General features: G+C 39.2%; 1 protein-coding gene across 3 annotated transcripts in view; it reads right to left on the bottom strand.

Moving 5' to 3' along the window:
* Positions 1-27,818, bottom strand: part of shank3a (SH3 and multiple ankyrin repeat domains 3a) — a 363,988-nt gene that overhangs the window by 147,030 nt on the left and 189,140 nt on the right. The window lies entirely within an intron of this gene.

A 27,818-nucleotide genomic window follows, 5' to 3' on the forward strand; every position in this document is an offset into this window, starting at 1 on the left:
AACTCTACAGCCAACATTCACCATTACAGCTCATTATGATAAATACCAATTTGCTTCTGTCATTATCCTTTAATTCACAACTCAACTTGGAAAGTTGAGGCTCAAAAATCAAAGAAAATCATAAGTTTTTCCACTTGAATAATGTGATGCCAATTATATATGATAATTCCAACATTACTTTTTTTCATAAATCAATAGCAAACATTAAGTATAATCATAAATATAAACAGCATATTTAATAATAATATCAGATTATTTTAAGCATGAATAATCAACGTTGCCACCAAAACAATAATTAGTAAATTTCCATAAAATTCTTCAAAACAGCTAATGCTAGTATCCTGTGCCTATAGCTTACTGCCACACTGGCTTTATGAACCGCTAACTCTCACGTCGGCAAACATATAAGATAACACCCCACAATATACAGCTTTTGTCAGTTGTCAGCACACATATGAAAAAGTGACACAATCTTCACTCTATGAAATGAGAACATCAACAATTTAACAAGAGGCTCATTTCACAATTCACAAGGATTGTGTACATTAACACAGGGAATAGGAATTAGACTGTTTGTTTATGCTTGAAGTGAATGTAATTGTATCTTATAAAATAACTGCAAATGGAAGAATGCTGAGAACTTATGTTTAACCTGATCATCTTAAGGGGAGCCATTAATCAAGAAGTCTGATGCATGTTGATGCCAAAAGCAAAGGGACAAACTAGCAGATAATATTAAAAAGGTAATTAAATCACATTGACTTCCAAGAAACAATTAAAAAATCTGGAGCTTCCACAGACAAGCCAGATGTTTGCTTGGAAGATAGTGGAAGAGGACTCTTGCGTACAAAGCACACTGCGTTTTGTTCAATCAGACCATATAAACTGAATAAGGTATAGAATGGCAGTTTGATTCCAACAAAAGATGTTTGAGAGTGGAAGGAACTCAAATGTTCTGGAAAGGTCCAAACGTAAAAAAAAAAAAAAATATATATATATGATTTATTTACTATATATATATATATATATATATAGAGAGAGAGAGAGAGAGAGAGAGAGAGAATATATATATATATATATATATGATTGAATATGATTACAGTTGTAATCGAAGTTATTCAACCCCCTTTGCAAATAAGATTTATTGGCAATTTTTACAGACTTTTAGCTGTTTGAAATGAACAAATCAAACAAAAGTAATTGAAATAGCTCAACACAATAAATGTTTCAAGTGGTTTTCCTGATTAATCCGAATTCAACTGAAAATGCAACTTATAATGACTTTTAATGACAGTCTCAAAATTATTCAACCCCTTCTTGGCAAGCATCTTTAGTACTTAGTAGAACACCCTTTTGCTGTCATGACCTGCTGCAAATGAGATGTATAACCAGACACCAGCTTCTGGCAGCGTTTCTGAGGAATCTTAGCCCATTCCTCATGAGCAATGGCCTCCAGTTCAGTAATATTCATAATATTCATACGTGCTGCAACCACCTTCTTCAAATCCCACCAGAGATTTTCTATGGGGTTCAAGCCAGGTGACTGTGATGGTCACTGAAGAATCTTCCACGACTTCTTCTGCAACAAAGCCTGGGTGGAATTGGAGGTATGCTTGGAATCATTGTCCTGTTGGAAGGTCCAATGACACCCAAGCTTCAGCTTCCTTACTGACAGCATAACGTTTCTCCCAGTATTTCCTGATATTTAAATTAATCCATCTTGCCTTCCACACACTTCAGGTTTCCAGTTACAGAAGATGCAAAGCAGCCCCAGAGCACCACCGAGCACCACCATGCTTAAAGCTACACTGTGTAGGAATTACTCCCATCTAGCGGTGAAATTGTATATGACTACCAACTGAATATTACTTTCTAGCCCCTCCCATTCCGAGGGCGCTCCCACACCTACGGTGGCCGTGCTATTTCAAATCTGCCGGCAGTCGCGAGTAATCTCTCCCTCACATTCGTCACGGTGCCACTGAGTGTAAAAACGCGAAAGGCGAAGCTTGAATTTCCAGGTATGTCCCTGTGGCAAGGGGGGCGTGGTCTAGCGGAGTCTGTGACAGGAGAGAAGATTGGGAGACAGGTGAGGTGTAAGTGGGTCAAGTGCAAATGACAAACACCTGTGTCTTGTTCCAGTGATTGGTGTGGAGAGGGAATAAAAGCCAAGTGGAAACAGTATGGGAGAGAGAGACCAGCGGAGATCTGTGGGTGATCACATGGAAGACTCGTCAGCGGAAAGAGTGCTTCACCAGACCGTTTTGAGTGACCAAATATTACTGGACTGAGTTTTGAAATCACAGAGCGCTGTGTGCGCGACGTTGTTTTTGTTTGTTTTGTTTTTCTCTAATAAACACCCGCAGTCTCCGCAAGCTGACCCTGTCCTCTTCCTTCCCAGAATCATTGAAACTTGCTACAGTCCCTCTTTGGCTAATGTATTTTCAAGATGGAGGCGCAACATGGCTTCCGCCATTCGAGCAGCTCACCCGTATGTATTATAAACAGCAGATTCTACGCTTACGAGAATACTTAATTAGTTGGTAGAAGTAATTATACATTAATGAGCACATATAATTTTTTAAGAACAACGTGGTTTTTGCTAAGAATCAACTTAAAAAATGACACAGTGTAGCTTTAACTGTGGCAGAGTGTTCTTTTCAGCATATGCTCTATTCTTCTTCCTCCAGACATACCACTGATCCATAGGGCCGAAAAGTTTTGTTTCATCGCTCCACAGAACAGAATCCAAAAACTTCTGTGTCTTATTTATATGATTTTGAGCAAATTGGAGCCATGCTTTTGGGTCAGTATTTGTGTACGTCTTAGTTATGGCATGGAAACCGCATGGGTTTAGTACGTGCCTTGTGCCTGTTGCCACCAAGTCTTGCTGCAGGTCTTTTGCAGTCACTCGAGGGTTTTTTCTAAACCAGCCTTCTCAGAAATCTGCTTGCAGCCGTCGATAGCTTCCTTTTTCCGGAACATCATTTCGTGCATTCACTATCATTTTGTATCATGTTCCTTGTTTTTGAAGGGCGATGGTATCTTCTCTTAACTTTTTTGACCATTATTTTGACTTATCCATATTTCTATCATGCAGTCAAACATGACACTCAACAAACCTAGCCAGTTCAAATACAGGTGAAACTCGAAAAATTTGAATATCGTGCAAAAGTTCATTTATTTTAGTAATTCAACTTAAAAGGTGAAACTAATATATTATATAGACTAGTGATGCTCCGATTGATCGGTCGCCAATCATGATCGGCCGATATTGGCTAAAAATCGCTTGATCGGCGAACCCCAAAAGCGCCGATCACGTGACGTAAATTACTGGCGCAACTTTTTTCCACCTGCATGCACGGCGCACGGGCACACAGCAGCAGAGTTCTTCTCCCATCTGGAAGTTTTTTAAAAGTCATTTCTAGAAACGCTGGCCGCAGAAAGTCATTACAAAGTAGCAAAAAAGTAGTCGTAGCCTACAAAGCGGAGCTGTAGAGCAGGGGTCTCCAACAAGGCGCTCGCGAGCTGCCAGTAGCTCGTGGCCTGACTGGAGGGAGCTCGCCAAGGGGCCGTTCATATCGCGTCTTTTGCGCGCTCAAGTTTGTTATTTCAAATGTAGGCGTGCGGCAAGCGCACTCATTATAGAATTGATGCGGCCGTTTTTTCCACGCGCAGCGAGATGAAAAAATATTAACTTCAGAATTCCGCAAAAGCTACTAAAACGTCTTTGTCGTTGTGGAGAGCGCAGTGCATGGTTGCATAGCAACGACAAACGTCACGGGAAAATCAGACCGAATTTTACTATTAATAATAAAAGATAAGTTAATGTGCATTGTAAATGTCAGTCATTTATCTTTTTTTGACTCACTTTTTTTTATAAGAAAATTATTTAAAGGCTGAAATATGAGGTTTATCTTTTTATAAAACCTTTTTTGTCAAAACTTTATTTGCACTTGTACATGTTAGTAGATAACATGTTGTAAGACACTCTTTTAAAATCTAGCCATAATTGGTGTTATTATTTGAATGCCTATGTAAACAAAAAGTGCATATTAATGCTAATTTTATTTGTTATTTGCTGGTTAATGCGTCGTGTATGTCTTAAATTTTAATCTTTATGATATAAAAATGTCTTAAAACGGTCTTAAATTTGACTTACAAAAGTTCTTTCATGAATTTTTGTCTGATAAACAACCTACTGGTTTTGGGGTGTTTTTCATAATTGGTTGTTCCAGAAAAAAATAGTTCTTACCACCTCATAGTTACCGGTAGTTTCATTTCTACAAATGGTGAAAACTCTGCTAGATTATAGATAAAAGATTCCCATTCCTCTGCCATTCTGTGATCGGCAAATCATGATTTTGGTGATCGGTAATCGCCCCAAAAATGCTGATCGGAGCATCTTTAATATAGACTCTTTACATGCAAAGTGAGATATTTGTATTTCATGTGTTCTAGCTCAAGCACACCCGGTGCAACTAATAAAGCCCTTGATTAGTTGCATCAGGTGTGCTTGAGACAACACCTGTTTTGCAGATGTGTGCTTTTGTGAGGGATTCTTTTGATTCATTTTGAGACTGGGGAAGTCATTAAAAGTTGCATTTTCAGTTGAATTTGGGGAAACCACTTGCAATATTTGTTGTGAAGAGCTATTTCAAATACTTATGCTTGATTTGATCCTTGCAAACAGCTGAAAGTCTGTAAATTTAAAAAAAAAAGCCAATAAACCTGATTAGCAATGGGGGTTGAATAATTTTGATTGCAACTGTATATATACACACACTTAGTTGAAATATTAATCATCATTGATTAATAACCTGAAAGCTCACAGAGCTCTAAAATCCGCTTTTCTGTAGGGAAAACAAATCTGACCTGGACTGATGCACTCAGTTGCACAAACAAAAAAACAAAGCAACTAATAGCAAACAACATTTGCTAACCAGTGAACCTGAAACAGGTTATTTACAAACCAATATGTGCACTTCAAAAAAACAGAAAATGCATTGCAAAAATGTATAGATGGCACAGGGCTTTGTACTGACACCTTCATCCCGAAACAAATGTATTATATTCATATCGCTAGTCCGTGAACACAGTGCATTATTGCAAAACACTACGAATGCAAGTTATGGTGGAGCGCACAGATGTAGTTCCCTTCCCCCAGAGCCCGGCTGTGTTGTACTTAGCGTACCATTGAATCTGGGTTAGGGCAGTGTCAGTGTCTGCAGGGCAATTTTTGCCACACCACTAAACTAAGTGACCCACACAGAGCTAGGCTGCAACCATTCTGGCCAAATAAGTCATATTCACTGTTACACTCCCTCTCTATAAACCCTGCTATCATAGGAAAAGATGCCGCTTTAAGGCAGAGGTTTATTGTATATTATTTAAGACCCTAGCCCACTGTTTGGAGGTTTAAATGTGTGTCGGTATGAAATATGCAGGAACATGATAGAGCCATGCATGAGAGACAGAAGAAGTGAAGGAAAAGGGTAAATGGAAAGCATGAGGAGAGAGAGTAATGAAGAGAGAGTGTGAAGGATGGAAAGGGCAAGAAAAGCAAAGAACGAGGATAGAATTTATTTAGACAGCATTTATGTGGAATATAACTTTTTTGTTACAATGTATTGCCACGTTTGATCAATGAATTCATCACTATTGAATAAAAGTATTAATTTCTTCATGTTTTTTATCTTATTGAGCCCAAACTTGAATTGGTAGTAGGCCTATACATGATGACATCATGTGCATGACATTAAAATTTGTTATCTAACTGTTTACTGTTATGATAAAACATGCATTGACCTTTTAGACAAAATTGCTAATACATCACACCAAGTTTCCTGAAAAATTCTTACATGATTGATGCAAGTAAAGTCACATGTATTACAGGTAATTTAGAGACGCAGTGTGAATGTGTGTGCAATTAACCTCATTGGTGTTGTGTGTGTTCCTTTGGGCCGTTAAATAGCCAGATTCATAAATAACAAACTACATTTTATATTAACCCCTCATGGAAAAAACGTGATGCATTGGTTGTATTAGGCAGATTCCATGGCTCTGTCTGTATGTGTGTGTGTTGTGTGTGTAGTGCACTACACACATGTGCACAGACATTCCTGATTCATGACCATAATTTAGCTCCTCTTAATTTTCAATAGATGAGTCGTGTTGCCAGGGTTACCTACCGGCAACACATCACTCACCTTAACAGCTCATGTTCAGCTGCCGTTACGAGCTTTACACTCATTGAGTCTCTCACACGTTTACTTTGCTCTCTGAAATTGTGAATTTTTTTCCATTCCCTAACATAACAGAAAACCATTTTCCTATATCAAAGAAATCCAGAAAAAAATTCTATCATGTCTTCCACACAAAAAAAATTAAGCAGCACAACTATTTTCAACATTGATAATAATAATAAATGTTTCCTAGGCAGCAAATCAGCATATTAAAATGATATCTGAAGGATCCTGTGACACTGAAGACTGGAGCAAAAAGTCAGCTTTATCACAGGAATAAATTACATTTGACAATATAATAACAGAAATATAAAAAAAACAGCTATTTTAAATTATAATAATATTTCACAATATTACAGTTTTCACTGTATTTTGGATCAAAATAAATTGGTGAGCATTAGAGATTTCTTTCAAAAACATCTTAAAAAACCCAAACTTTTGACCAACACACACACACACACACACAATATAATATAAAATCAAATATTTACTTCATCTAAATGTTGTTTAAAGCGTGAATGAGATTTTTCTGTGCAGTTAAGAAACATTGTATTAGTAAATGAGACCCATTCTTACCACTCTCAAACTTACATTAGTGTTGCAAAAATACAGTGCTGATGGTCAAAGATGCCATTTTCACAAAATATGTTTTGTTAACAATAAAAACAATTCCATACATGCGCATACACAGAGAGTAGGAGTAAAGCAGCCCCACTCAAATCCTGCATACTACACATGACCTGTATGTGTGCTGTGGTCACTGAAGCCATTGTCATGAGCTGTGATCTCTTTGTCTGTCTCTGTTGGTCATGTGACACGTGAAGCCGCATACTGCCATGTGCTGACACACACAAACACACTGAAGCAGAGTTAGTCTACACAGCCTCAGAGATAAACTATTTAGGAAAAGAGTTCATATAAAAAACAAAACAACTTGGCATTTTACTTCTTGACATCAAAAAGCTTGATAACACTATATGTTTGCATTTACATTTACATTTAGTAGACACTTTTATCCAAAGCGATTTACAAATGAAGAACATAAGCAATTCTTCACAGAGCAAACATAATATTATTAGTATTAGTAGTACATAGTATGAATACTACATAATAGTATTCATAGTACCGTATACAATGCCAGCTTAGAATTTTGACTCATTAGAGGATAATCTCTCTCAAATTAGATAAGCACAATAGTGTAATTATATTAAAAATGATCATTCCCCTGAAAATAAAAATTCTGACATCACTCACACCCGTCGTTCCAAACCTGTATGACTTTCCTTCTCATGTGGAACACAAAAAGAAGATGTTTGTTAAATTATGTCCTTGATTTTGAAAAAAAAAAGATCAAAGTAGCACAGACATAGTTCATATTACCTGAGCATAATATTCAAGTCTTCTGAAGCCAAACAACAACTTTCTGTGAGGAACAGACTGAAACTTATGACACTATTCACTGAAATTGCAGCGGCAGCTCTCGAATATATTTTGCCCTTGTAGATTTTCAAACGTGGCACTTTGTGTTCAGTTACAGTACAAAACACACTAGGGGGACATTGACACAGAGCTTGTTTTTTTGTGTTTCAAAAAGGCGAGACGCAGTTCAGTTGAATAATAAATAACTAAAAACGCAAGGACTATGGGTTTTTAAAAGTTGAATTTCTTTTAACTTGAGCACCACGTTTTTATAGCTGCTGCAAAAGATACGAGAGGTGGGCGTAATGGACAAACACGTCCGTATAGTGCGTTTACATACATAAACAATGGAAAAGTAGCTCAGTGGAATGAGTTTGGTGTGAACAGCCCCTTTAAGAGCAAATTATGAGAGTATTTGTCCTTCACACAGAATTGAAAAAATATGAGGATGAGTAAACGACAGATTTTTGGGTGAACTACCCCTTTAAGAACTCCAGAACAGCAGCTTGAGCCGAAACAACAGACACTGTGAGACTGCATGACTTCTGAAGCAGACACTTAAACTCATGTAGCTAAAACTCACACAACAAACTTAAACTGCTACTACAGCTGATTAAACTAGTGCCGTTGAAACCTCTATGACACTATCAACTGTGTTTTCATGTCCCTCTTGGTGAGGGACAGGTGCGTATGCAGGTTCAACTACAAGAAAAAACGAAGAAAGAATGATTTGAAGTGGCATTCTGACCTCAATGGCTGGATAGCGGGTGGTTTTCGCTTTTTCTACTCTCAGCATATTGTTAGATATCCCCAGCGCTCTGCCACAGCACACAACATACTGCTGCTGAAAGCCTGCTGACCAACTAACTGACCACTGAGAGACACACACTCTGGATGACCACGCCAGCCCCTCGCACACACACACACACACACACACACACACACACACACACACACACACACACACACACACCTGTTACTCAACGTGCAACTAACAAAAATGGTGTAGGATTTACTAAGAAAAACTCAGAAATTGCTGAAGTATGAATTGCAAAAGTAAATTTCACAAATAATTACAAAGAATTTTTCATCAACACATTGAACACATTGAATTAAATGTGAAATTTTAAAGTAGAATGACTGAAATTGTATTTTCTCCTTTTATTTACAACTTCGAAAATAGTTTTCACATATGCTTTTATAGATACATTTTCCAAAAGAGGGTTTTCACAGTGATGCCATAGAAAACCTTTACAATGTAAGCTATGCCACCCATTTAGAATCACATTTATGCATTTTGTAGATTTTGCATACATACTGTATACACTATATTTATATATTGTAAACATTTGATCAGTTTATGCTTTCTCTGGGAATCAACACCATGAAATCGACATTGCTTGCAGCCTGCTCTTCTGTTTGAGCAACATGAATGCTTAAACTATTACCATAATTCAAGTTGTGTACTATATTATGACTATATTACCCATAAAACAACCTGTGCTTTTTTATTCACAACTGGTCATGGAGAACTTGCATGGTGCACTTAATATTCAGTAATATTATTGACTGAGCATGGTGCACTTAATATTCAGTGATATTATTGATTTGACTGTACTGACACTATATAAAATGAATACCAAATATGAATTGAATTGAGCTGGATGATGATGACATGGTTTTCTGCAGAGCTGCTTTATAGCGGATTCGACCTTGTTTCATAATTGAGGAATTTTGCAACATCGACACTGTTATCGAACTCAAATGAATCAACGCTGAACTGACTCAAGCTGAATAATGACACTATTGTCTTCTGCAGAGCTGCTTATAGCATCAAGATGTTAGGTCTGGCTACTCACCATTGGGATGGCTCAATCCGAGGGGCCGGATAAACGATTGTCTTTCAATTTCCCTCTGCACGCAATAGGATAGCGCTACAACCAACCAACCAGAGCAACGAAGAAGGTGACGTAGTCAGAGCGGCAAAGATCCGGTCCGGCAAAACTCCGAACACTTCTTCCTTTTTTAAGAATGACTTAAGTGCCGTTCTTTGTTCTTATCTCAAAGAAAAGCTTAATTCCAAGTCCCCCAGAGTCGCGGCAAAGGCCGATTCGAAAGACAGCTGTTCGCCAGCAGCAGCCATTCTTTGTTTTCAAGTAGTAGGGATTCGTCGCAACTCTGTCGTCATTATGTTAAGCCTGCCCGCCGACTCTATACACGATGTGATTGGCCTGACTAGAGTTTGGTTTTTCCAGCTCGCAAGCCAACGGAGAGTTGCTAGACTACCCTGGCTGCAAAATGTATTTTTGCACCCCTAGCTAGACGGGGTGCGTCTAGATTTCTAGGCTAGCTTATAGCTGAATTGAAGGCATTTCATAATTGAACTTTACTCAGTTATTGATCTGAACTGAATCAACACTGAACTGACTTGATCTAAATAATGACTTTTTAGTGCTGCTTTTACAACAGAATTTAATCATGTTTGCATCGATTCTGTTATTTTCCTGTTTATCACTGTAAAGCTGTTTTGAAACAATCTGTATTGTATAAAGAACTATATAAATACAGGTGACTTGATCATGTGATTTAAAAAAAGCAACATGGGCGGTCAAAACCCAACCAATGGCAATTCACAGTTACGTGTGGCTCAAAACACTGGCTCTTGTGTTTGTTAAATTGCCTGAGTTAAAGGTGAAGTGATAAACAGGTTTGTGATGACTGGGGAATCCACAGGTTTATGGCGTTACAGCAATGAAACAAGGACTGTGTAAACAGGGTCTGTTTAAACTCTCAGTTGTGGCATTGATGTGATACATCATGAATATGAAGCTATTCACTGCAGTCATAAAGCTGAGCGCATTCAGTCCACATACTGCTGACTTGAGCATTCAGTATACACAAACACATGAATATTGTGTAAGTGTGTGCGTGCGTGTGTGTGTGTGTGTGTGGGAACGTGAGGAATGCCTTCCATCATCAGATCACGGACAGACCAACAGAAAGAGAAAAGCTTGAGTCAGCACTGCCATCCATGTGCCTCCGACAGCCTGACCAACGGAGCATGGCACAGCCCAAAATACACCACACACTCCCACAATACATCCGCCTTGGCTCAAAATATATCCGAAAAATCCCATAAAACTCCCTACACTTCTCATAACAAACATCATCTTACCCAATATATACCCAACACAGTCCATAACATTCCTTACACCTCCCATGATATAGACTGTACTTTACCCTACCTATATATATTGAACACTGTCCATCATACAGTATTTCCTGTTTCCCATTATATACTTCACCATGCCCAATACATACACTACTGTTCAAATTGGAAATTAGTTATTCAGCAAAGATGCACTAAATTGCTTAAATTGAGTTCTTCTGAATTTTATATTCATTGATTAAAGACACATATTTGAATAGAAAACCATTTTAATATGCAATAATATTTCATGGTATTAGTGTTTTATTGCATGTTTTAATCAAATAAATGCAGCCTTGGTGAGCATGATTGACTTTACATGCATTAAAAAGCATTTTAAAATCGAACTGACCCCAAACTTTCGAACAGTAGTGTAACCAACATTGTCCATAAAATTCCAAACTCCTATAATATATAGTATTTCATCTTACCCAATTTACATCCAACACTATCCATAACATATTAGAGCACTCCATAATATTTTACTTATGGATGTGAAAAATGCTTCTAATCACAAAATTCAGAACACACTTTGATCATATGGACAAAGATATTAATGTATAAAGTCCTTACAACTCCCAAGATATTCCATTGTTTATATCCAACACTATCCATAATATTTCCAAAATGTGCCTAGTGTTTATACAACACAACCGAGTTCCTTATATTTGCTTTTGTAAATAAATGATACTTTCCCAATATTATAGGCTATCTATCATTACTCGTAATGAAACAGAAAGGAACCCCATTATATTCATTATGCATACATATGGATATGTTATCAAGATAATATATCTAATAAATGACTTCCCACAGTATTCATACTCATAAATCTATAATGACCCATGTCACATAATCTATCCAACAGAACCACCCCATTTGCTTTCCATAATTTACATCGATATATACACACACACACACACACACACACACACACACACACATATATATATATACAGTGCTATGCATAAGTTTAGACACCCATGCTAAAGTTGACTAAAAAGAGGAATAAAAAATCATCTTTTGGAAATTGAACTTAATGCCTTAATTTAAAAAAATAGGAAAAATCCAACCTTTAAGGACACCAATTTTCTTTGTGAATGAATAATGTATCGTAAATAAATAAATGTTCTTCCTTAAATCACAGGGTGCATAAGTTTGGACACCCCTATGTTAAATTCCCATAGAGGCAGGCAGATTTTTATTTTTAAAGGCCAGTTACTATATGGATTCAGGATACTCTGCATCCTGATAATGTTCCCTTGGCCTTTGGAATTAAAATATCCCCACATCATCACACACCCTTCACCATACCTAGAGATTGGCATGGTTTTATTTCAGTTAGCCTAACAGCTGGTTTGATTTGCATTGAGAGATGATCTTATGGAAAGTACTCCATGCCAATCTCTAGGTATGGTGAAGGCTATGTGATGATGTGGGGATATTTTAATTCCAGAGGCCAAGGGAACTTTATCAGGATGCAGAGTATCCTGGATCCATATAGTAACTGGCCTTTAAAAATAAAAATCTGCCTGCCTCTATGGGAATTTAACATAGGGGTGTCCAAACTTATGCACCCTGTATTTTAAGGAAGAACATTTATTTATTTACGATACATTATTCATTCACAAAGAAAATCGGTGTCCTTAAAGGTTGGATTTTTCCTATTTTTTTAAATTAAGGCATTAAGTTCAATTTCCAAAAGATGATTTTTTATTCCTCTTTTTAGTCAACTTTAGCATGGGTGTCTAAACTTATGCATAGCACTGTATATATATATATATATATCCACCACTATCCACAATATTCTACACATTTCCTATAATAAACCCATTTTACTCATGATAAAGATAATTTGACGTTAAATGTACCATCATTGTGTAACATAAAACGGGGTTAACATTATCATCCCAAATTAATATCAGTCCCCATAATACACCTGATCATATTATTCACATTACTCAGAAACTAGGAATTACTCTAGGAATATGTATGGATATAAGCGTCTGCTAAATGAATGTGAACACTCTTAAAACAGCCCATAATAACCCAAATCCCTTAATATAGCCTGCAGAATTCATAATATATCCAACAATGGAGAAACAGCACATTATAGCATTGTCTATAACATACTGTTACCCACTACTATTTGTAAAATATTCAGCATTAGCATAACATTCCCATCAATACTCATGAAGCACCCATCACTGCCGGCACATTCCATAACAATCCGCCCCAAATCTGCTAACACATCTGGTAGTGTCTTCCCATGATGCATTTAGCACTGCTCATAATGCTTGTCATTTGGACTAATGGCACGCATAACGAAACCGACCGGCGGCACACTAGTGTTAATGTGACATGTAAATGGCATATGTGATGTCCTTTATACCGACCGAGAGATTGGCAGGCCGGTGGCGAGTTGTCAGTTCCCCATCCCACAGTGAGTTAGTGTTGAGTTATAGCTCCGCTTTCCAGCAGAGCGTCTCACTTCACGCCTGACAGACGGCTCCTTGAGAGATCCATTTGTCTTAATGGAACTTCAGGAGCGAGTCCTCTTGGTAACAAAAAAATGGTGACAAACTTACAATCTCTCTCTCTCAGACTCCATATAATCTGTCTCTCTGTCCACAGGTGAGAAGAAGAGTAGTTCAAGCTCTCATAGGTGCAGTTTATGGATGAACAACTGGCCCATTAACCTCTGACTGGTGCACTGAGAAAGAAAGATGGTGCTCTTATGTACTGGTTTGAGTCAATTCAATAAGCAACTACATGGCTGATGTTTAAAGGGATAGTTCAGCTGAAAAATCTGTCATCATTTACTCACCCTCAACCTCTATTTCCACCGTTTTCCGTAAAACAGGGGCTGAAGCTTTAAAACTTCAAAAAAGACCATAAAAATATTATAAAGCTAGACCGTTTGTTCACTGTATTCAAAGTCTTTTGACGGTCTATGATCAAAATGGTCAAAACAACATGGTGAACAAGCAAGTTGCTAATGCATAAATAACTGCTGTATCCCCCAGTTACTCTCAACACAGCCTACATGACCTTAATTTACAGTAGTGAGTCTTACACATCAATTCTTGCAATCTCAGAGAGAGAGAGAGAAAGACATATGAAATGATGTATTTGTGACTGAAGATATACAAGCAGCCATAAGGGGAGGGAAATATGCTGTATGTTATGGTCGCTTGATTTTAGGCAGTAGTATGCACTCTCTTTAAGAATGCATCAAGGATTCATCTCATGATCATATACAACCTACCTGCTGTTTTGATATCATATTAACATTAATGATTCCAGCTATGTGAATATAACATTTGCATGGTGCATCAAAAGTGATTCGCAGTAAAGTAAACAGAAAGATAAATCGGAATACATGTCGTGCCCACTGGGCCATATTCATTTGTTTCACAAAATGGACCGACATATGAGCAGTCTGAGGACACTGGACTGTTTCTTACACAATCATCATTCTGAAGACTTTGGTGATCTCAGAAAAAAACAATTATAAAAATTACACTCAGAATGAGACTGCAATGAACATAATGTGGATGGATGGATGGTGCCTCCTGTCTTAAACAAACCTGCTATTATGTGTACCGAATGTTTAGCGCTGCAATTATTTATTTATCTGTAATTTGTTATTTAATATATGTATATTTTTCCTTAAACACTGTCCTGGATGTCTCTTCATTTGTTTTGAGGTTGTATAAAGATGAATGGCTGCTTTATAGACTAACCGTTGAGCATATATCAGTGTGCAAGAGTGTACGAGTGATTCTAAACTACTCCTGACGAAATAAAGCCGTGTGTGTGTGAGTTATGAGCAGCGGATGTGTAAGTACTCTGCGGTTGACTGGATCTCGCTCTGGTTTAATTAGGTCGTGTAATGGTCAGCCTCAGGGCAGGGCCGATAAAAGAGTCCCGGGACAGTTCCGTAGATGGGACGCTATTCACAGCTTTATGCTCTCTCTGCAATCTCACATGCATGAGAATGCATTCCAAAATAATCATCAGAATATTCACGAACCTCTAACATTAATATGTACCCTCTCTTGAAGACCTGACATTCAGTTCAAAAACCTCCCTTATAAATAAATAAGTAGCCATTTAGCAGATGATTTCATTAAAGCTGGCGTATAACAGGGTCAGTTCTCCTGGAGTAACCTGAGTTTAAGTGTCTTGCTCAAGGGCTCAATTCTGGCCCTAACCAGCAACCAGAACATGATTACACTACCATAAGAACACAGGAAAACAATCAAAAACTCAAAACAAGTTTAGTCAATGATCAAAACTTGGTACACCACAGAGGAATGTATAGAACATCAGTAGATGAGGTCACAGCTGGCAGATATAGAGCAAACTAGTTCATGCTCTGTTAGTTTTAACTCATGCTCTCATGTGGAGTAGAAATACTGTGCTTGTTAACACATTAAGACATGTATGTATGTGTATAGACACATATTACTCTATAGCTTGGAAAAAGTAGTGTATTAAAAAAAGGAGATCTCAGTTGTTTTTCTATGTACAGTAACAAGATTAAAATGAGCACAAATTGAGACTTTTGCTAAAATCAACTGCATCTCAAATGAAATACCCTAGAGCTTGCAATGCCAAACTCTTGCTTGTTAGTGGCGATGATTTTAGTTCTTTAAATCTTTATAAACTGCCATCATATCAAAAGTTACATTACGATTACATTTTTTTTATTAATAATTTAAACTTAAATTTGGCAAGGATGCATTCAATTGATCAACAACAGAGACAGTAAAAACCTTTATAATGTTACAAAATATTTCTATTTCAAATAAATGCGGTTATTTTAACATTATTTTAACATTTTTATTCATCAAGGAATCTTGAAAAAACTGTTATAGTTCAATAATCATGCATACCGACATAGTTTCCACAAAAAATGTTTTCAAAGTTGATAATAAAAATAAATGTTTTTTTAAGCATCAAATCAGATCAGCATATTAGAATGATTTCTGAAGGGTCATGTGACACTGAAGACTGCAGTAATGATGCTGAAAATTCAGCTTTGCCATCACTAGAATAAAATACAGTTTAAAACATTCAAATAGAAAATGTTTTTTTTAATTGTAATAATATTTGATTTGATTTACTGTACTTTTGACCACATTAAATGCTGCCTTTGTGAGCATGAGAGACTTTTTTCAAAACCATAAAAATATTTTGAATCATTTTGAATATATATATTCCAAATGTGTTAGTGGACCAATCAATTACAGTACATCTGCTTTTTAATGTAGTCACCACTGTGATCCAATCACCCAAATATGAATAGTAAAGCTATTAGTCCTCCTGGAATCTATTGTACAACAAGAATGGGAAGGCCATCCACCTCATGTGCTCTCACGAGTCCCTAAAATGCAGAGAGTCTCCCAAAATATTGGAGTATTGTTTTCCCAAACTTGCCATCCCCATGACTGACTACACCTCCACATTCTGTCTGATCGTGCCGTCGAGCAAACGTCTGTCACTCAGAGCCCTCGTTAAATCTCCCATCAGTCACTTCACAGGATCAAGAGATTACGCATCACAGCCAGTGTCATCTCCGTCAAGACCACGGATCAGCATGCTGTCAAATCCACGCACAGGTACCAAACATATCGGCCAAGGCATTCAAAGGAGGAGCACGAAAGAGTGAAAACAGCAGAGAATGGGGGAATACACTGAAAATGCTTGATGCGGTAAACATCAATGCTTGAATTGTTCTTGTTCACAACTTAAACACTCACACTCTTTTATCAGCATGTGCTCGGTGTAGTGTAGAATGTCAAAACAGCAGTGGAGCTCGAGAGTGAGACTGTGTGTGTGCAGATTGCTGGAACTTCATCTGTAGAGAGACATGGATGGGCTTTGTCTCCCATCAGCCCAAGGCTCAACAGTAAGAAAGCAGCCTTTGTGAGTTTAAGGCCTGTTGACATAAATTGTCCTATATTGTGTTCATTGATAATATACACCAAGGTTTTTTATATCATGCAAACATTTGGATTTGTGATATATCTGAACCAAATGCATTTGTACTAGGGATGCACTGATATCAATAAATCATTTACAGTAAATTCTGGTCATAAGGTGTACTGTATCTTTCAACATACCTTTCGATGTTCACGCATGTATTTTCATGCTATGACTATTACAGTGGAAGAAATGACTTGGCGCTTGAACTGAGACGCTACAGTGATCTGTCACATCAGATGCAGTTTTTTTTTGGAATAATGAATAAGGAATGATAAAACGGACAGAATTTGAAAGATGAGACTTTGTTTCTTATCAGAAGTAACAAACATAAAGCTCTTTGCGATTATTGAATGGTAGGTGCGTCACGAATAATGTTTGATGTAAGGAAAACACGCAAATTTGACAACCCTGGCTTGAACTACGGGTGATAGGGTCAAACACAGCCTGCTTTAACGCCACTATTTTTTAAAAACGAGAGATTTTCTTCAAACACAGTATAAGTTGCAGTATGACGCGTTTTTACGACCCCTTTTGACTTATAGGATATAATCGGCTTTGATCATTGGCTGTTTTTTAATTTAATTTAATTGTATTGCTTTTATCGGCTGATAACAATTATTTGCAGATACATCTGTGCATCCCTACTAATTATTTAATATTAAAATATACTTCTATAATCATTTAAAAAAATTAAATACTAAAAACTAAAATATATCTTAAATGCTTTTGGCATCACTACAATATAAATGTACAAAATTATATTTGCTAAAGATTACATTTATATATAAAAAAATCGACTGACACCAATATTTAAATCAGCCAAAAAGCAATATGGTAACAATATATTGTGTATTATTTAAACCAATAGTTTAGATCTGTTGAACAAATCTTGGTGAGAAATGGCAAATTGGTACCAATGTTGGAGCAGCAAATATATTTAAATGAAGTAGTATATTATAACTGAATTGGATTTGTTGACATTATCTCATAGACTAGCAAAGATTAAGATGTAAAAATTGCAAGGACGAGTTCAAATAGGTTTAACATTATGAACCAGCAGTTATATTTCACACTGTGTGTATGAATTTAGTCCAATCTCAAGTTACAGCACAGCTTTTTTTGCGATTAAATCTTACCGTTAAATAAACAATGACAGCATAAAAAAAAAATCCTTATTGTTGAGCTTGTGGCCAGTTCTGTTTGTCTGTCCCTGTAACAAACTGTCTCACACATTCAAAAGGAAGTTACTCTGCTATAAAGCCACATTCACAGTCTGATGGAATGCACTGCAACAAACACACATACACACGCTCTTGCACAAGACAGACGAGGAGAGACAGACACATAGAGAAGTGTCAGAGAGAGAACGGGATACCTTACTGTTGATTTTGGACTTCTTGGCGTCTTTTCGCGGCTTCCTGTTCCTCCGCTCTCTGCCGTCTCTCCGTCCAAGCGTTCCCCCCATCTCCTCTCATCACACACTCATCTGCCACATGCCCTCTCACCTATCACCCTGTCTTCTCCTCCTCGTCCTCTCTCTCTCTCTCTCCACACACTCACGTCTCGCCGGAGTCCTGCCCGCTCACACTCTCTCTCACATGCGCGCACACACGCTAGCGTCCGGTGTGTGATGAAGGGGTGATTTTGCTGGATGCAGAGACGGGGAGGGAGAGGGAGGGAGAGAGGGAGGAGAAAAGGAGGAAGAGGGGAATATGTGGCGGTAGTTTTGAGGAAGGGAGGGGGAGACGATTTGGGGTTGAGCCAGTAAGGAAAAAGCTCACACTTACTCATTCACACTCATTCGTTCACGCTGACAGTGTGTGTCCCATAGACAGCAGTGATGAAACGGCTCCCCATTCTGACAACACACACATAGGCTACACACACTATGCAGCCGACTGCAGCATGCTCATTGACCAGAACAGATACGACTGCGACTACATTAAGCTCCGCCTCCTGCTTGATGTGATTGGTTAGGGCCAAACCAGAGTGGTATGCTTTTCTCTCTCTCTCTCTTTGATGTCTGAGGAGGGACTTGTGGTTGGTTGATTAAATGATTGTGTATTAGACTGCTTGGAAACAGCACTGATAGACCGATATATCGGCCAGAATGGTCTACATGCCACAGAAAGCCCTGATGGTGCACTCATGGATTTGAATGTGCAAGATGCATTTTAAAGTTGGGATGAAACAGAAGTTGCGATAGTCTTTTCTTCCCTATAGTGACATATACAGTATGACATATATGCGAGTCGGGGGTCAGGGTGGGAAGGGAAGGGATAGAACAGGAAAGAGAAGAGAAGAGGAGTAATGTAATGAGAAGTAGGAGAGGAGGAGTAATGAGAAGAGAAGTAATGTCATTGCATGAGAGAGAGGAAGTTATTTTAATTAAACATTAGACAAAATAATGATGTGCACAGATAAATAATTTAAAATAAATACTGCAATATTCCATAAAAAAAATAAGAATTGTCAGTTTTGATTCGAGGGTGTCTTTTATGGGTGCAGAAATAGACATTCGGTTTGAAATTGGATTTTCAAAAGCACATCTAAACCAGCCTGTCTGAAAATCTCCTTATCAATGGTTCATGACCGAATATCATGACTGAATATGACCAAATGACCAAACTGCAGTTTCGTAAACACATTCTAGGTGTTCAAATTGGATGATAGGTGCTCAAATTGGATGATATTTGGCCATTTTGAGATTATTGGTCTATTACCAAAATGGGTTTCCTTCCCATCAAGTAATTTGTATGCTGTACCGACTGAATTGTCAATGGATAATATATCATTTCAAACAAACACAGACATAATATTAATAATAATAATATTTATAATCATTAATATGAACTGTATTAATGTTGATTTAAATAATTTGAATCCATCATGGCCCACTGGTTGAGAACCACTGCTGCAGTGAAATATGTAATATAACTAGGCCTACATTATTTAGTAATACAATGTGCATGGCAGGAAAGAAAGAAAGAAAGAAAGAAAGAAAGAAAGAAAGAAAGAAAGAAAGAAAGAAAGAAAGAAAGAAAGAAAGAAAGAAAGAAAGAAAGAAAGAAAGAAGCATGCCAGACACACTAGTCCAGACCACTGCAGTGGTAAGAATTTGTACTAATATAATGAACTCATACAGGGTCAGGCATTTGCTGCAGTCTGCTTTACTCTTACACATACACAGACTGCATTAAAGGTGTGTTTATAGAAGAGGAAGGCACAAAAAGCCCACAGACAGACAGACACACACACACACACACAGGCGCTCTCTCAGTGGTTTTAATAGGTCTGTAATTTCAATCAAACATTGTATATGCTTCAAGTTTTCTATTATATTTATGAACAGACAAGTGTGCACGAGACACTACTGAAACAAACTATAACTTAAAACAAGTCTAGTTTCCTCAAGTTCGTTACTTTGTTTCTCACAGACGCATCTTGTCATTTCAATTCTGTTTGAATCGAACACGTCTGTGTAAATAATAAATGACCTTATTTTTGCGGTCAACTCAGGTATCCTCTGAGAAATCTAATCCTGCCTAGATAGAAATGTCGTTCGTTTCACAACCTCATCTATTCTGTCGAATCCTGTAATGAAAGCTAAGTTTCTCATTGTGTGCAAATCTTCTGACTGCCTGGTGCACCTTCATTGTGAATTTAAACCTCACTGACAAAACATACAATTTGGTGGTTAGCATCGGCTAGCATCCCATCTGAGATAAAAATTAAATCAATAAGTAGAGTCAAAAACTGCATCCAACCATCAGACACTTACAATTTAGAGAAATACCACTTGAATCAGTACATTAATTGACAGGCATCCAATGTTAATAATTATAACTCAAACAGAGCACAGTGACTCTAAACTGGTTTTCAACAAGGTATCATACTAAAGCAAACAAAAATGCCCTTAAAAACATTTATAAGAAATGCAATTTTTTTTTTACTGAATATGATATTACATTTTTGGCTTCTAAACATCACTAGAATTTTGTTCACACAAAACGTTGTGATTCACCTCGTAGCTGGTTAGTTTGGATCATTGTTTATCGAAGTCTATAATGAATACTTTTTTAAAAATCCCTATGGAAATCATGAATTGGAAAACCAAGGTCCGCCTGTGTTTTCTCCATCCATTTAGAAGGTGATAGGACTATTTATTTTGTTATCCTAACAATGCGCAATGATATGGTTAGTTTAACACTAGCAGGTAATTATATGCATTTTGCATTAGATTCTCTCTTCAGTTTGCAGACCCCACAATCCACCAGTTGAGAACCACTGATTCAGAAAACTAAGCTGATTTATATGCCACACACACACACACACACACACACACACACACACACACACACACACACACACACACACACACACACACACACACACACACACACACACACACACACACACACACACACTTCTGTTGGACTAAGAGGACAAACACAATATACACAAAATTCTCACATTGGCTGCATCTTTTTAGCTGCTTTATTCTCTCTCTCTCTCTCTCTCTCTCTCTCTCTCTCTCTCTCTCTCTCTCTCTCTGTCTGCCTGTCTGATGGAGGGAGTCAGAGGGGTGTTCTGCACTGGAGGTTGACTGTCAGTAATGAGCTTCCTCAGGTGTGGCAGGAGGGGAGGAAGGTGGATGCCAAAGGGAAGATGACTGGAGATCAGGAATGAGGGATTGATGTATAGAGAGAGATTGAGAGGTTGAATCGCAGAAAGGTGAGGCAGAGGTCAAACACGCCACATTTACTATTAACTTAAAAAAGAGTGTAGTGCAAGCGCGCACACAGACATAGACAGATATAAACTGGCCCTGTACACTGACACAAGTTAGTAGCCAGAACACGTTTCTCCAAACAAGCAGCTACAAACCTGTACTAGCTCAGGGTGGATCAGAGTCTTCTGTATCTCCCTCACATACACACCACTACATACAGACTGTCTGAGAGGAATGGGGTGAATGTCAGTGAAACAGAAAGAAGCAGTTCAGATATTAGATTTAAAAATTCAACACCTCTACAACACCCTTCAGTTCATAGACACTGAATTTTCATACAATTGTGGCAAATTATATTGTATCTGTCGCATCCCAAATATTTGTAAACTGTAGATAGCAATGAGACAATTGAAACTCAAGTGGAGCAGCTCATCTGACAGGACTCGTAACTGCCTGTGTGTCACAAAGCAAATGGGTTTGGACACATGGCAGCTCATTTTACAAAATGTGTCAATTAAAAGATTGTACAATGAAATATTTAGTCTTTGCATATAGCATCAATCTTTAACGATTCAACCCACTTTATTTTCCTAATTTGTTTGAGATAAAATTATATTACATATTATTAAATTGTATTTATTACAAATATTTTATTTACAAGTCATGTTCACGTTGTATTTGTCATTTAGCCAATAGGACAGCTTCTGACCAATTAAAAAATACATTATTTTATGACATATTTTTGTTTTGTTTTTAGATGGGCCTACAGAAATAACATATAGCGTATTTTTGTTACAGATCAGCAGCCAACCACAGCACACTCCCTCACCTGAGTTCTAATCACACACACCTGCACCTCATCATCACCACCACTATGAAGACACACTCTTCACCTCAGTTCACTGTCCGGTCTCGTTCATTCAAAGAGGACTACTAACCCTGTTATCGCTAACCTTGATTCTCTAACGACTATACTCCAGCGTCTCCATCTCCAGCGTCTTCAGTGTTCTTCATGCCAGTCATCCATCTCACCCACGATCTGTTTCCATACCTGTAAGAAGAACCATTCCACTCATCGCCTGCTCTCCAAAGTATCTTTGTTCATATTACTTACCTGCACTCTGTCTCCGCTCATTGTTGTCAATAAACTCCTGTTAACTTCATTATCCATCTTATGAGTCTGCTTCCATAACAGAAGACTGGACCGTCTACAGAAAGACAACATCATGAGCACATCAGAACCGATCCCGGAAGATCCAGTTCCCATCACACCAGCCGTCACCACTGCACCCGTTACCACTTCCGTCATCACCTCCACCACTTCTTCGACGGTCGTGATCGTCAGTCCCATGGCTAAAATAGCGCCCTAATCTGGCTCGGCAGAGGACTCCAGCGGATTCCTATTGCAGTGTTTTCGCTGACCCTGGAGATGCAGCATCATCTCTATACCACCGATCGGGCAAAGATCGCATTCATCATCTCCCTGCTGACCAGGCGAACGTTCCAATTGGCCGAAACTATCTGGAACCAGGCTGGTACGGTAACCCAGTCCCTGACAGATTTAATCTAACATTTCTGCGGCGTATTCGGCAAGCCTGTGGGAGATTTGTCAGTAGGTGAGCAGCTTTATCATCTCTGTCAAGGGAAAATGTCAATTCATGATTATTCACTCAAGTTTAGGACCCTCGCAGCCGCCAGCGGTTTGAATGACCGCTCGCTCCTCACCACCTACAGGCAGGGATTAGATCCCTGAGTGTGGCAGCATCTCGCTGCATGAGATGACTCCATCGGACTCAAACAGTTCATCCAACTATCTACCCGCGTCACCAATCGTATGCAGTCGTGTCTCGAAGAGCACCAGGGTCAAGCACCATCTTACTACCTCTGCCAGCCTCAGCACTCCAGAACCAGGTTATGAACCCATGCAGGTCGGCTACTGTTTACGGAGCGGCAGAGGCGGCTGACCCAGACGCTTTGCCTGTACTGCGGTGCTGGGGGGCATATCATCTCTGAATGTCCCATTAGTCCTCCACGTCCTATGGTGAGTGTATTGAAGAACCCCATCACAAACCACTGTGACTCTTACTGCTGATGATGTATCTCTCCCAGTTCACGCCCTCCTTGACTCTTGGTCAGCCGGGAATTTCTTCTCCGGAAGTCTCTGTCACCAACTCCACCTCCCGACGACCGCTACCCGGACAGTCTACCAGGTCCAGTCGGTGATTGGACGAAGACTGTGCCGCAAGCATGTTCGCAACAGCACTGGTAGCATTGAGCTACGGGTTGGCCAACTTCACATAGAGTCCATCCACCTCCTGGTTCTGGAGAATTCCACCGCTGATGTGATCTTAGGGCGCCCGTGGCTTGTGCAGCATGATCCCATCATCTCCTGGAGAACTGGCAAGAAGTCCTGATGTGGGGCAGGAAGTGCTTTCCCGATTGCTTCTCTCTAAGCCCTTGTCCTGCTCCAGCTCCGGCCGAGGTGCTGCCTATGAACTAGGGGTGCACGATATATCGAATCAATATATCGTTATCGCGATATCACGTTGCCCGATATTGTATCGAAAGTCTCGTGATAATTTTGCGATATTTTGTTTATTATGCGTCCGACATGCACCTCTCGAAAAATACACGTCGCTTGGTGGCGTTGCATTTCCCCCGACTCATTTCCTGTTCTCCTTCTCCATAAACAACATGCAATCAAGGAGAGGGTTAACTTTTCATGCTACAGATCTCCCACAGTGGTCAGAAAGAAGACACTTTGTTTCTCTCAGTAATACTCTAGTCGCAACTCGCTCCAAAGCTAAACGCCGTCACTCTCTCACTTCTCCCTCGCTCTACCACACAGTCCCCACACACACACACTTGCCGGCTCGACGCACACACCAGTGCACAAGTATAAACATCAGGCCACCTGGCCACTTCATGTGTTTTCTCAGATCGGATAGCTCTCTGGTTTATCAAAACCATTCCATTTACACCTGGTCACATAAATGTGTTTTTGCAAAACGGATATAAATCCGATCTTCAATTCCCACGCTATATGCTGATTTAATGGAGTGCACGTCACCGAAAGCAACAGTTATGAGCTGCATTTTATTGATTGTCAGCTAAAATTTCAAAATCAAAGACCGCAATAAGAGAGAGCGGCAACAGCCCTGGTAAGATCATTTCATTTCTTTACTTTTAATGAAGTGATTGTGTGTTAAGCATCTGCGACTTACTTTCACTTTGATTTGCGATAGTTTGCACGTTGGTTTGATGAATCGATGCTCAGCTTCGGTGATGCGTGGTGCAGTAGCGTCGTCATAACTGGCTATAACATGACATAGCCTATAACACGCTCTCACACGTTCAATTTTTTGCATTTTTGTTTGGAGTAAAATTGACATGTGGTTTCAACAACCAGATCCACTTGTCCAGTTTCATCTGGAATGCGGCCCAGACCTCCTCCAGAAGTGGTTTGAACGATCGGAATTTAAATATCTAAATTAATATTGATATCGTAATATTCATTATCGATATCGCAATATCACATTTTGTCAATATCGTGCACCCCTACTGTGAACCTCCATTGAGAGCCCCATCAAGAAGCAGTCGGTCGACATCCCCCTTCAGTGATGTCTTATGCCCTAGAAAAGCCTCTCTGCTACCTCGACATTGCCCATGGGACTGCAGTGAACCAGTGCCCCACGAGAAAATGTATCCCTTATCACTCACCGAACAGAAGGGTCAGGGAGGAGTATGTAGAAGAGGCCCTCCAACAAGGTTACATCCGCCCTTCTACGTCCCCTGCTGCTTCGAGTTTCTTCTTCATGGCCAAGAAGGACGGAGGCTTGAGGCCTTGTACTGATTACCGCTCCCTGAACAAGATAACTATTAAATTCCGCTATCCTCTTCCCCTCGCCCCAGCTGCACTAGAACACCTCCGAGGAGCCAAGGTGTTCTCCAAGTTGGACCTCCGCAGCGCGTACAACCTCATCCGGATATGTGAGGTGGATGAGTGGAAGACCGCCTTTGTGACCCCTACTGGACACAACAAGTATCTCGTCATGCCGTATGGTCTGGTAAACGCCCCCTCCGTATTCCAGGACTTCATGCATGAGGTGCTCCAGGAGTATCTCCATCGATTTGTCCTCATCTACTCCCAAAGCATGGCCGAACAATGCCACCACGTTGCGGAGGTCCTGAAACGCCTGAGGGAATTCAACCTGTTCCTCAAGGCTGAGAAATGCTCATTCCACCAACCCTCAGTGCAGTTCCTTGGTTACCACATCAGTAAAACCACACCATACACTCCTCGTCCACCCAGACCCAGAGAAACCCTTAATCGTGGAAGTGGATACCTCCACAAACGATACTTATCCCCCGCCAGGCACATTGGGTCTTATTCTTTACACGATTTAACTTTTCCATTTCTTATCGTCTAGGCTCTAAGAATGTGAAGGCTAACACTCGTTCCCGTCTGTATGCTCCAGAAAAGATCAGCGAAGAGCCTGAATCCATCCTCCCAAGTGAAATAATTGTTTGTGAGTCCTATCCAATGGTCTGAAGATTCCATCACCTCCCTTAATGCTACTCCGTTGGGCTGTCCCCGGACGTCAGTATGTCACCAGAGCACAACGCACACCCCTGATTTACTTGGACAGTGGCCACCCAGGGGTCAATAACACCCTCTCGCTGCTAAAAGATCACTTCTGGTGGCCTAACATGGCCAGGGATGTGAGAAGGTTTGTCCAAGGATGTGCAGACCGCACCATGGCCAACAGTCCTCACCACCTACCATCTGGCAAACTTCTGCCGCTGCCCGTTCCCAACCGGCCATGGTCATACCTAGGAGTGGACTTCATGACAGATCTCCCAGCCTCCGACAGTAATACATGCATCCTCCAAATCCTGCCGTCTTCTTCCCCTCAAAGGACTCCCCACAGCAATGAAAACAGCAGAACTCCTCTTCAACCACGTCTTTAAATATTACGAAATTCCTGAAGACATCGTGTCTGACCGTGGACCACAATTCATCTGCAAGGTCTGGAAAGCATTCTTCTCCTTCCTAGGTGTGACCATAAGTCTCTCATCTGGATACCATCCACAGTCGAACGGGCAGACAACCTTCTTTCATTTGATAGATGCCTCATTTAAATTTTTTGTTGAGCTGCAGTGATTCTCAAGAGGCTATATTTTCCTCATCCCTCTTAAACAAAACTTTATTATATATTATTAAATTGTATACATGATAAAATTACCAAGTGTCATAGGTTTTTTTGTACTTCATTATACAGACTATTTAGATCAATACTACATGATCATCACACAATACTCATAACCACTGTAGTCACATGGACTATTTTAACGATTACACTCTCGCTGTATCCAAGGTAAATCATCAACACTATCATCCCTTACATGTGTTTTATTTAATAATACATCATAGTCAGCTAAAACGCATGCGCCGCAGGTCACTTTACTTCCTGAACAAGTGCGCACCCGAGTTTGTGTTGCTTTCACATTCACGCGAACCACGGCACAGGCCTGCCATGCACGCAAGTGTAAAATTGAGCTGCATAGCTGCGTGCCTGCCTGCTTTCAGCGCGATTCATTATTATTAGGCAGAGCTAAGCGTAGTAGGCTAGTCCAGACTCTTTCAATTCGATTCCAATTTATTTGTATAGCGCTTTCCACAATACATATCGTTTCAAAGCAGCTTTACAGAAAATGCATGCATTGCATCTACTTTACAATTCAGAGTGATGTTCTCAGTTATGCATTTTAGAAATGTACATATAAAAATGTACAGTAAGCTAATAATGTATAAATTTAAGGCAGAACAAAGAGCTAATTTAAGTAATGAATACATGTTTGTTAATAGAGGATTATATTAGGACTCTGACTAATATGGTATACTATAGCCTAATGGAAATGCAGATACTTATGCTTAGATTATTAATAGTATAATGTTTTTGAACAGGTGACATTTTATGTTTTGGCCTTTCAGTTGGGTTAAAAATAAAATGGACACAACGAAATAAACACTTGATTTTCTTTTTTCAATTAGTCATTTAGATTAATCTGAAATTATCACATCACATATCACATCAAAAGCCTACAATCTTAATGCAAATACAATGTGAAGTGTGTGTATCCGTGGAAGCGGTTGTCTACACGCTCTAGTTGTCTTCCTCTCCTGACATTCTCTGGAGAGCAGAACTTGCTAACACAGCTG

This window comes from Phoxinus phoxinus (assembly GCF_949152265.1).
Source record: "Phoxinus phoxinus genome assembly, chromosome: 8".
NCBI lineage: Eukaryota > Metazoa > Chordata > Actinopteri > Cypriniformes > Leuciscidae > Phoxinus > Phoxinus phoxinus.